The sequence below is a fragment of the Protopterus annectens genome, chromosome 1.part2 (assembly GCF_019279795.1).
Source record: "Protopterus annectens isolate FY-2018-M chromosome 1.part2, PAN1.0, whole genome shotgun sequence".
Classification (NCBI taxonomy): Eukaryota; Metazoa; Chordata; order Ceratodontiformes; family Protopteridae; genus Protopterus; species Protopterus annectens.
The window spans coordinates 651,641,250-651,652,138 of NC_056727.1; positions in this window are offsets into that span (position 1 = coordinate 651,641,250).

The following is a 10,889-nucleotide window of genomic DNA, read 5'->3' on the forward strand; positions in this document are numbered from 1 at the left end:
GAAAAACAGAGGGAAAGGTGTTTGCATAGTTTATAGTCGTGTTCTGGGCTGGGCTAGTCTGATGCCTGTGTAATTGGCTGATTCTGATACATGTCACCTGCCAGCTATGTTAGTTCTCCTAGATTACCTTCCTACTGCTGTTTTCCCTTCCCATTGCCTTCCTGTTTAAGCCCGGGGATGTGCCGCACAAACACAGTGCTCAAATGTGCACAGAGCTGCTAATTCCTGGTTTACTTTTTTTCCTTTAAAACCTGGTGCGCAGCGTGAACACCCACTTAGGCAATGTAAAGAGTGCTAGGCAGCCTCAGACAGACCCATTTGCTTAGTTCTGCTAAGCTATGGGCAAACCTGAGCCACTGGGTTCCAATCCGCTTACAGTATGCCTGACACACCCCTGTGATGTCAGATAACTCCTAGGCTTGCACCAAGCTATTCCTGCTCTTACACTGTTGGGTGCTTACTAGCATGCAGGGGAAATCTGGGATTCAGTATCATTCCCCTCATTTGCATAGGATTGCCTGTTGATGCATAGTTACAGGTCCCACACTAAGCCTCTCCCCTTAGCAATCACTATTCACTGGCTATGTTGTCTTCTACCTGCCATTGAGTATAATGTCAAAATAGTGATTTTGGTTAGAATGCTTATTTTTAGGGTTTTTTTTAATTTTTCACCCGATCCCATTTGCACACCACTGCCCTATGCTTAAACAGCTGAGATCGGCTAAAAAAAACTAAAAGTTATTTTTTTTTATTTTTGCAACTGTTTTCCATGCCAGTGGCCATATATTTGATGTTCAGGATTGTGATACTTCAGGATTCTGAAGTGAAACCAAATGGGTATGTATATAAGGTCATCTCTATGTAAGAGAGACAGTGCGTGTATGTGTATGTGTGTGTATCTCAATATATATATATGAGTATATATATATATATATATATATATATATATATATATATATATATATATATATATAAATATATATATATCCATATGTTTGTGATCATATGCTATGCCTTAATCTATAAGTAAGAGTGTGCATCTGCTTTTTACTGTTTGTGTATAGGCATATGTGTGAATTTATGTGCATGTTAACTACGCAGTACATATACTTACACACATATCCACATAAAATGAATTAACACAGATGCGCACACACGTGTGTGTGTGTGTGTGTGTGTGTGTGTGTGTGTGTGTGTGTGTATGCGTGTGTGTATGTGTGCGTGTGTGTATGTATGTGTGTGTGTGTGTCATGACAGACACAAATGAAGGTAGAGCTGACACCATCTCTACTGCTAGTTGTTTCATTGTGATGACAGACAGGTAAATAGTCTCATTCAAGCAAGTTGTTGATATATGTAACTCCACCCATAGAAGATAACCCCCACGTCATGAACAGAAAGTCTCATGTAATACTACAGATGCACATAAGTAATGTAGCACACTCATTCATGAGTACATCATTTGTTTTTTTCATTTGTACATGTGGTTTTAGTTTACTTGCAAGACTCATGGATAGTTGTCACTATAGTAGTCAATATTCATCAGGTCTGAAAACAATGTGTAAAATATTCTGTTTATTCACAATAACAGGCTACATAATTTGACTTATGATACACATTTTTACAAAGGTTTTGTAAATATTGAAATTCAGTAAAACATACCAGCGAATTGAAATGTACTGATGTATCACAAACAGCCCATACATGTCTACTAGAAATTCAAAACAGAGCACACTTTTAAAAAGTCTGTCTTTTTTTCTTGTCATCCATCATTAATGCCACTATGTCAAAAGAAATTTGCTTTCACCTCATTTCATATTGAAGATCTCAACATGAACTTTACCCATCAAAATGTTAAAATAGTAGGCTGAACGCTTTTATGGTTCCTCAACAATCTGTCAGAGCAGAAATATTTCACTAAAACAGCATTGATTGCACCTTATTTATATTCCTACCTGCCTTCTAGAAATGAAACACAGAGACATATTTTTGTATTTCTAGTGCTAGCCTGATATGAATGCAAAACCAATAACTGAACCAGCCCATGTCTAAGACAAAAGACCTAAAATAATTTGGGAAATGCAAGACACAAACTGTTTCAGGCTTTTTAGAAAAATAATCAAATTAATTTGCTGTCAAAAATGCATTCATCGTTTATTGTGTTGAATTTAAACTGCTTTGCTAGAGTTGTGTAGTGACGCTTAAACATCATTGCTGGGGTGGAGTTTACATTTTTTCATTTCCTTGCACATACTTTTTTAAGGAAACAGTTAAGTTCTTCTCTGCAGTACTAATGATAAAAAGATTAGTTGTTAATACAGAGCTGCGATTTTAATAAACTAGTAGGTTTCTAATGTAAGATGGAATATCAGATAGTGTTATATAGCGGACCTGTGTGTAAAAGGAGACTCGGGGTACAGTTCTGCCTTGTGAATGTGCAAGATAATAACAAAACACAGCTGTAACTTAACAATTAAGGCTTGTTTTGCTAATGAAGAGGTATCACTAACATCTGAAATCTGATTTTGGAGCAATCCAGGTGATTCTGTAACTCACAGAAAAGCTTGACCCTAACAAAGCCAGGGGTGGGGGTCTTTGAAACCCTTACCACACATACTGCTTCAAAGGCTGCAGTTACATTTTATGTACCTTCAGGGAAAATGAACAGTCTTTACTACCTATTTAATTACAGACTGCTTTATTCAGTGCTTTATTAATGGTTAAGTCATGGTATTGCAAACAGTGCCTTATTCACATTTGCACAATTTCCTGACTTGAAATGTCTGTGAAATTAGCAAGCCATTTTGCCAAACACATATCTATTGTGATACTTGTATTTGTTTTGGAGTTTGAGAGGCCATAATTATCCACATTATTATATATCAGAGTCTTACAAAAAATATGATATTTCTAACAAACAGTTCTTTCTTCCTTCGTTGGTTCTTTTAATCCAGTACATGTAGTCATATTATCGAGTGTAAATCATCAGTTCCTCCAAGGTCCCAGGCAATGAAATGATATGGTATATACAAGTGAGTGTCTTGGAATGATGGCCTTCAGACAGAGAGGGTAACAGTTCTGAAATGCTTCAGATGTACACAGAATAGTGACCAAATATGTGTTGCCTGTTTCTGGCTGTGATGTTAAAAGAGTCTCTTAAATTGTGTATTGCATTTTCAGCACTCATTTACTTTTAAACTTACACTGACACAGCATTGATAAAAGGGCTTACAGCCAGGATGGATGTTTTACCTGAAAATTCAGATCTATAAATAACAGACACACATACATACATACTATGGTTTTTCAGATGTAGTGGTGTCTGTTGTCAGCATTTAAAGTGTTGTACATGTTGTTCTGAGTGCTTATATACTCAGAGTATCAGTATGTTGTTTATTGTTTTGTCTCAGGTGCTGTAATGGAATCTCCGAGGTCCTGTTTTGTCTCAGGTGCTGTAATAGAATCTCCAAGATTCTGTTTTTTTGTTTGTCTGTTTAGGTTTCTCTTTTCTGTGACCTCAGACAAAGTGAACATAGTGAGTAGGAGTGTTATCATGGGGGTGTAGTCCCTTACAAAAATGATGACGTTATTATGTATGATTTTGTGGATGTCAATACATTATGGTGGTGTTGTGATGAGCTTTAGATATTTAATTTACTATGTACTGTAACTTGATTAAGGAAGATGTGCCCATTTAATTCCTGATCACATATACACATGCGAAAAACACGCACACACTTCCTTCTCTGATTCTGTACTGGGCACTGCAGGCAATATGGAAATCAAAAAGCACTGAGTTAACCTGTACTACTCAAAGCTGTCTAATATAAGCAATCATTGTGACTACAGGTGTATAGCTTTCTATTTAGAGATCTTTGGTTTTATACATCTGTCTTTGGAGCTAAGCCTATAAGAATAAAAACATTTTTCTGTGGATTTGCTATTTAGAACTAATTTTTACTGCTGAAATTCACTATTTTATTTTCTAATAAATTGCTGCAAAGGTACACTATATCACTGTCTGAAAATGCTGACCTTCAGATCAAAGGTGATTGTTACTGGTCCCTGCAAAAGACATCCACTATTTTCTAGAAGGCTAAGTAGCATTGTGTCAGCATTGGCACTGCAGAATAGCTCCTCACACAGGCAAACTTAGGTTACTGTAGCTGTATTAATTGCTTAGATCCCATACCGGGGAACTTTGTTTTATTCTTAGAACAAAACGGTTCAGCAGATGTACTCCATATTGTAAAGCCAGTGCATGCATTCTGAAAGGGTACAGAACAAAAAGTACTTCTCAACAGTGAAAAAATAAGCAAAATCCTCCTTTCATTTTATTTACTTCCATTCTGCCTGTCTGGCATTGATGCAGGAACATCAGTTTTATTTCAAAATGGGTAATGTTAGAGGCAAGTAAGTTTGGTGAATTGCATAATAATATATTATTATACTCAGCAACAGGTGCATGTACTGAGAAGTAGTTTCTAATTTTAACCTCTAAACTATACTTCCTTTTTTTAAAATCAGACATTTTCCCTACAAGAAGATGCCCCTGGTCTGATAAACATCAGAATGGTATGCAACCTAACTCCTTCATGATAGCTAATAATTAATGCCTCTTGTGAGAACCTGATGGGTAATAATGAGATGCCACTTTATTGTTTGTGGCATAAGTTTACATTCACATACCTGCTTTTGTGATAGTCTGAAGAAAACAAAATGTTTGTGTATTATTGCAAAAAATATATATGTGTGTGTTTGCATATTAGGCCTCTAAGTAAAACCAATACTTTTACTTTCTCAGACGTTAGGGGACATGGAACAATTACTGACCAGTGTCTTTTTGTTGGGGGATCAAAAAGCATCCAACTTCAAACTGTTCACTCAAAGGCAACTATTTTTATTTTTATATGGTATCATTTCAAAGTAAACCATAGAGCTATTTTTGTAAGCATATTAATCTTTTCATATTGCACGTTGCTACGTCGTGAGGCAATGCTGCTTGGATACTAGGTACCTGTACAGTTCCAAGTGACAACTGCTACAGTCACTGTTCTCAACCATGACACATAAATAAATGATCATATATGACCAAATCCTAGAACATCTGGAGCTGTTTCTGACACTTGGAGTAAACTACTTTCAGCAGCACTGAAAACTGAAACTGTCTAGGGCATCATTTATTACTAAATATAATGAGGTAATGCTTCCCACTTGAGACCACTGAAGAGACATTTTCCTTTCTTAATGAGCATAGGACACAACTGCAATAGCCTTTTACTTATCTAAATACAAATGTGTGTACAGACACACACACACACACACACACACACATATACATATATATATATATATATATATATATATATATATATATATATATGGTTTACCATTAAAATTCCACCATGCAATTGCACGGCTACGAAGTATTCGAACAACAAAAGTTTTCATACTTCATTTGTGCACAGGTTACATGAGCGAACGTCATGTTTGCAAATGGACTGTGCATTCGCAAATATAACGTTCACTCATGTAAAGGGATCGTGGTACAGTGTGGTTAGGGAAATACATCCCTTTCCTCACTGTAGTGCGATCTCAGAGTTGGAATATTAAGTTAGGGGAATATTAAGTTATGCCCCCCTGCATAAACGGGATTATAGTTTAGCTAGTTAGGGAGTTAAGGGAAGGGTGGGATTGCTGTTAAATGCTGAAAATGTCATCAGTGACATTTTCAGCATTAACCGCTGTTTTTCGAAATTAGGGACGTTCGTTATTGTGTACTTTCGGTGAAACACTTCGCTAATAAGTACACTTTTTTTTATATATAATGATAGTAAACCTATATATATATATATATATATATATATATATATATATATATATATATGTGTGTGTGTGTGTGTATTTACATTATGGTTTCATCTACTACTAACATTTAAGACTCTCTGTTGCCCAGTGCATGTTCAAAATGTAGCCATCAAGACACTGTCAGACTGCACAAGATGCATTTAGATTTTCTTTCAGAAAGAAGTGCATATTAGCACAGCCATTAGAACACATTTATCAGCACTAATTCTCAGATAATGGAATGTCTTTGCAAAATACATTGACCCTTCTGACATTGCCAACATCTTGGCTGACAGGTTCAGTGCAAATCCCCCCCCATCACCACCTACAGGGCCTATTACCATTTCAGGGGATTGTGTAAGTCCAATTATTACTGATACGTTGGTTAATAAGGCTCTATCTAAAGCTAAAAACACTGCCTCCATGGGATCAGATGGTGTCCCAGGCTGTGTCATCTGTGAGCTCAAAAGGAATTAACCCCGCATCTTAATACCCTGTTCAGTCTCAGCCTCTCCACAGGATATGTGCCCATAGAATGGCGCATGGCAACGGTGGTCCCGCTACACAAGGGTGTGGCCACAACTGACCCTGGGAACTACCGACCAATAAGCCTGACCAGTCTGATCTGTAAGGCTATGGAGCAAATCATTATGGAACTCATAAATGGAGAGATTGAGAACCTCCAGTCGCTGGACCCCACACAGTTTGGCTTCGTCAAGGGCAGATCATGCCTACTGAACCTGATGGATTTCTTTGAGACAGTTACTTAGGCTATAGATAAGGGAAAGGAGGTAGAAATGGCTTACCTTGACCTTCCTAAAGCATTTGACACCATTCCCCATTCAGGTATTATTGATAAACTCACCAGCCTGGGCATAAACCCTTACGTCACAAGATGGATCGCAAACTGGCTCTCAGACAGATCCCATAAAGTAAGAGTAGTGGGATCTATGTCCGAATCCAGACCAGTAACGAGTGGTGTGCCTCAGGGCTCTGTCCTGGGGCCCCTCCTGTTTGGCATATACTTCTCAGAAGTACAGGCAAGCACGGAAGGGCTATGGCTGACTAAGTTTGCGGACGACTGCAAACTGGGTGCTATAATAAAGTCTCCGGCCAACATGGAGATCTTCCAGAAGGGCCTAAATGAGACTGATGCAATGTGTCAAAGCCATGGCCTCAAGCTAATTGCAAAAAATGCGTAGTAATCCCCTTTGGAAAAAACAGAGTACCCACAAACTACAACATAGGAGGTAATCCCCTGAAATCTGAAGAAGAAATAAGGGATCTAGGGACCCAAGTAGATAGTCAACTTTCCTTTGATAACCATGTTGCCAAAGTGGTTAGAAAATCCTTCTATGTGACCCATCTGATCACGAAAGGGTTCGCATCAAGATCTAAGAATGTAATGGTGCCCCTCTACTCTTCCCTCATCAGGCCCATTATTAAGTACAATGCACCATTTGGAATGTACCTGGCTAGACATCTCCAGCAGCTGGAGAGACCACAAAGGTATCTAACCAAGAGGATTACTGGCCTCAAACAATTTCCCTATGCAGCACGATTGAAAAAGCTAAGACTGTTCTCTGTTGCATACCGCTTTCTCAGAGGCGATCTCTGTCTAACGTACAGAGCCATGTCCAACCCAGAATTGTTGAACATGCTCCATCTTAGCAAAACCAAATCACTCAAGCTACATGCTCTAGGGATATAAACCTCAGCGCAACAATGAATAGAACATGCTGGAGGGATAGATTCTTTTCGCAGACACTTCCCTTACTATGGAACAGGGTCCCGATCTACATAAGACAGAGCCCCTCACTATCACTCTTCAAGAGGAACCTTGATGAGTGGATGGGTAACAAAAAGTTCACACCAGGGATCATACCAACAGCACTACTAGATAGGGGCCAAGGGTACTATCTGCTAGTACAAGGGTCTAGGGAACTACTAAAGGGGTGGTGAATACCGCACAACGTGGCTGGGCTAATATATGCCTTCGGGCAGATAGCCCAGTACCAACCTATGAACCTATATACAATGTATAGCCCATTCTACTCTGTTTAAATGTACGGTATATTACTGTGGCTCTTCCAGGAGAAGAAGATGCCATACACAAGCCTTTAGAACAGCTAAACATAATTTTCTAGATCATGACTGTTTGTGAAATAGTTTAGATCCTGACATTTTTTGCTGAAAAACTGGTGATGAGCTGGGTATAAAAAGAATAAATAGAGGAAATGATATAGATGTAATAAGACTTGGAATTCATGTTTCCTATAATATGGAGTCTACAGTCATGATAAATTCATCTTTTGCACATAAAATGATGCATATAATTCATAATGTTTTGTGCATGTATTGTTTTTACATTTTCTGTTGAAAGTGTGAATGAGAAAACTTTTTCTAAACTGTGCTCTTAAAAATGTGAATTTATTTTATTTTCCAGGGTAGATCACTGCTCTCCATGGACCTTTTTCAGGCTCCGCCCCAGAGCAGTGTCTGGTTAAGTGACTTACTCAGAATCATACAGCTGATTAATGGAAGAGAATGTGGGCGGCCGCGGTGGTGCAGCGGTTAGTGTTTCCGCCTCACATCAAGAGGTTCTCCGGTTCAATTCTCAGCTGGGGTGCCCTCTGTGTGGAGTCTGCATGTCCTTCCTGTGGTCGTGTGAGTTTTCTCTGTGTGCTCTGGTTTCCTCCCACATCCCAAACACATGCTGTAGGTGGATTGGACACTCTAAATTGGCCCTAGGTGTGAGTGTGTGCGTGTGTGTGCCTTCTGTGGAAGGTTGGGTGTCGGGCTGGCAACTCAACACACTAAAACTCCACTGCCAATCATGAGCGGACAGGTGATCCACTGTGGCGACCCCTAACTGGGAAAAAGCTAGAAGAAGAAGGGAATCAAACCCTGCACTACTGGACCAGAGTAAATAGCCCATTAACAATTCCTTAAACTTCAAACCAACTGCCAGACATGAAGGAGTCTTTGTGGCAATATAAATAAGGATGCCTAATTGTGAAATAAATGCAACTTCAATGGTATTTTGTAGCCTACAGGAACTGTTCGGAAAAGTATGCCTGTATTTAGAAGCAATGTTACTTTGAAATCAGAATTAAGAGGTCAGCTACTTATAATATATACACACATACATTGCTTCTTGAGGAACTCTTGCGACAACATCAACATCTGTTTTGCTAGAACTTCATATATTATGTGGAATATTAGTCACATACAAACCCATTCTGTAGTGCATGGAGAATGGTGATTATGCTCCAATATCTTACAAAAGACAACATCAGTTAAGTGCTACTATAGCACAAGAATCAATCATTACAAATGTTAAGCACCCCCTGCTTAAACTGTTAAGGTCAGGTCTCATGCTAGGCAGTCAGATCTGCCAGTACTGTCCAACAAAACATAGCGACACTTTCTTTCTCCCTGCTGTCTGTGCCGATAGCAGGTCAGTGCCTTCCTGTTATGAAGTTATGAAGTTGCTAGAGTAACAGGATTTGTGTTTGCCTGCATTTTCTGGAGGATACAAAGTCTGAAACGCAAATATATGTCATTATTTAGTTACTTTAATCCTCAATAATTTGTCCCAAAGCCTCAGATTTTATGAGGAACAGACCAAACATATGAGGCAAAAATCTAGACAGTTGAACAGCATGGAAGGTGAGTGCAAACATAATAGACTGAGTTATAGTCTTTCTGATAGTGCTAAGTGGTTTATGGATTAAAGGCTGACAAAATATTTAGTGCTTTTTTCTGTAGTCAGTATTACATTGAGTAGATAAATCTTCATTCACTACAAAGAGTTATGATTGGATCTCCGATCATAACCCTTAATTATGTGTTTTCGGCATGGATGCTAAGAAGCTCTTGAGGTAAATATCTTGGTATCCATGTCTTGAACATATAATAAGCAAGTTATGACCAGTGACTCATTCATGATCCTCTGTGCTGTGGATATCCTGTTATCACCACTATTAATTAATCTGACAGCAAACAAAATGCTGTCTGTGAAATTTAGGGAGGTCAGAAGCAAATATGAGAGTGGAGCTGACCTTGGAGCCATTAATTAAGAAGTGATTGCTAGTCCCTAGATTTATGGCTCTAGCAAACAGATCACATAGGTGTAACTTACTGCCAGCCACAGTGGTCAAAGGACAGTTCAGCAAATAGTTAACTTAAGTCCAGGTCCTCCTACAAGTCTTAATTCCACACAGCAAATCAGGCTAACCTTTCTCATTCTCACAAGTATTTCCAACACAAGACGTATCTCCTAGTCCACTGCATGTCTATGCATTCTGGATCTTGGTACAGATTATGCACTGCTTACACCCACACCAGCTGCTGCTGTTGCATTGTAAAGGGAATGACTTCTACACCTGTTACTCCTGTGAGATCAGCACAGTGTAGAGCTCCTTTAACTAGAAAATTTTCCCCTTTTTTAATTTATCATTTTCTAATTATTCATGTGCTCATTTTGGATGTTGGAGTCATATTCAAATAAGACAGCAAAACTATGTCAGAGAAAGGTCAGACAATTTGTAAATTTGTTAAGAGGTTATCTGAAAGAACAGCTCACTTTAATCATATGTTCATTGTCAGCCCACTTGGACTGGACTAACTTGTTCTACATTGCTTAGTAACTTAGTTTGGCTATTAAGATTTCATTTGTACTTATGAACACTTTCCATTCTTAGTATGTTTTTATTCCAGCCTTTCAAAATCAGCATAGTCAGTGTATATGCATTACTCTGAATATTGCATTTCCTGAGAAGGGTGACGTCATATTTCAAAAAAAAAAAAAAAAAAAACTATTAAAACCTTGGGCCCCAAAATTGCTGCAGCCTCAATATTTAGCTGAGGACAGCAAGACATTCAGTAATTAGGGAAACTGCACTCAGCATGATGAGTGCAAAGCCTGGTCAGAATGCAAGGCCGTCACTCCATCTAGCAGTAAGACATTAAAGTGTGCATTCAGAGCACCCACTGTTTGATTACTGCAGTACTGTACTCAAAGTCATAAATGAGGCACA